The sequence below is a fragment of the Daktulosphaira vitifoliae genome, unplaced genomic scaffold (genome assembly GCF_025091365.1).
Source record: "Daktulosphaira vitifoliae isolate Bord-2020 unplaced genomic scaffold, ASM2509136v1 Scaffold_1, whole genome shotgun sequence".
Lineage (NCBI taxonomy): Eukaryota > Metazoa > Arthropoda > Insecta > Hemiptera > Phylloxeridae > Daktulosphaira > Daktulosphaira vitifoliae.
Window position 1 is genome coordinate 79,866,064 of NW_026099572.1, and position 2,169 is coordinate 79,868,232.

General features: G+C 25.4%; 1 protein-coding gene across 1 annotated transcript in view; it reads left to right on the forward strand.

Annotated features, from left to right (window-relative positions):
- The window catches only part of LOC126899728 (CAP-Gly domain-containing linker protein 1 homolog), a 24,860-nt gene that overhangs the window by 18,944 nt on the left and 3,747 nt on the right, over positions 1–2,169 (forward strand). The window lies entirely within an intron of this gene.

A 2,169-nucleotide genomic window follows, 5' to 3' on the forward strand; every position in this document is an offset into this window, starting at 1 on the left:
TTATTAATTTTGCACGAATGATATTTGAACATAAAATTTAACGATTTTCTTTAAGATGAAAATTTAAAATTAGTAATAAAACAGTTTAAAATTTATTAATTCGTTAAACACTTTTAGTTTGAAGCCCTTTTCACAAATCTGTCTATATAAATTTTGAACCTTCCATTGGTCTCGTAGNTATAAATTTTGAACCTTCCATTGGTCTCGTACGTTTCACTTATAAGAAGCTCTCCGAGATGTTAAAAACTATATTTTTCAAGTCTGTGCCGCTCTAGTTATTTACACAAATATTTGTGAAATTCTGTAGAAGTATTTGTTTCTGAGAATAATCTTTGGAATATGGTTTACGCATTACGTTGTGTTATTCCCATTTCCTCTTTAAAAGGTACTGATAGAAAACCTGTCCATGATGTCGTATGTTGTTTAAATGTACATTATTATTCTAGTAGAAATAGGAACATTTTATTACAACATCTTGAATTCCTATTTATGGATAAATAATAAACATTATTGAAATAATAAACATTATTGATCCTACATAGCTAATATTATTTTGAAAATGAAAATAATATTATTAAAATATGAAAAATAATGAAAATTATTGTCTAGGAAATATTTTATTTGCTATGATTTTTAACATTATGTCTTAAGTGCTTGTGTGGGAAAATGTTTGCATATGTTTGTTTTTACTGGTATATTTTTTGTGATTTTTGATTTGATTTTTTTTATCTTTCAAATATTATTTAGGGTTTAAGTAACTCAAATTATTCTTATTCATCAATGATTCATTTAATTTTCATAACAAGATCAAATCTTAGGTAAATTTTTGCTTTATCCCTTTCCAATACCTAATTAAATACTAAGGAAATTACAGGTAACTCTAACTTTTATCTATAAATCACTAAATTTTTATCCTACTTAAAAAGTTAATATATTTTTATCGATTGATTCTTTATTAATTAAACACTTATTAATCAAAAAACAAGGATTAGATTAATAACTTGTTTTGTTTTATAGTATATGTTTTTCTCAATTTATTAACCTAAGTATTTTTCATGTTTATCCCTTATACCTTATAATGGTGACAACTTTAGTTTTTCAAATGGCTACTGACATAATTAACATATTAGATATTAGATAATCACCGATCGATAACAACTTTTGGACGAATATTTCAAAAGTATAAACACTTAAAAGTAATAACTGGTAGTAATTGAGATGCTCACTCTAATATTTTTATCACTAGACAATTCTTAGATTAATTTCTACGCCCATGTAGATATAAAAATGTAAATAAATTATGAAATAATGGTCCAAAAGTTTTTATTGATCAGTCAATTTCTTAATTAAATCATTATCTAATAAATAAACTATTTAATTATGTATATTGTCATTTGAAAGAAATAAAGTTGACACCCTTAGGTATAAGGAATGAATATGAAAATACTTTACGTTTGATAAATTAAAAAAACATGTATTTAAAAGAAACCAAAAAAAAATGTTCAATATTATGTTTATTTTTCGATTCATTATAAAAGAATAACAACCATCTATACAGGTATCACAGCCCATTTTCAGAAAAATCCTATAACTTTTGATCCTCTGAATATTTTTTGTTGCTCTCTTTTATGAACTTGTTAGGATGTAAGACTATAGTAATATCACAGATTAAAAAAGCAATTACTTACATCAAAAATATTTTGTTTATAATTTATTAAAAACTTAAGACATAAGAGTATAATAACAGTAACAAATGTCTTGTTCGTCTTTGTCATTTCCGGTAACTATTTTCGTTTAATTATTGTACCATTACAATAGTTTTCTAGTAGAAGGGGTGTTATATATTATACTTGCGTGTTATTTCTATGCCAGAAGTATCACTCAATGGTATCATTCATCAAGGAAGAGGAAATACTCGACAATGACGGTTGTGGTTGTGGTGGTGAGATGATACTTTCTATGTAGACTGCGTGGTGTAACTATTAGCCCACCGTGATTTCTAATTATAATCGAAATGGCCGTGCCGAGATTCAATCGAAAATAGTTGTTCTAACTTAAACCATGTCACTTAGTGTCAATCGAATAAAAATTAGAATACGAATCATCATTAAATCATTCAGTTAAAATCGTTTGTTTTAATTTCAAAATTTGTATACAGATTTTTTTTTT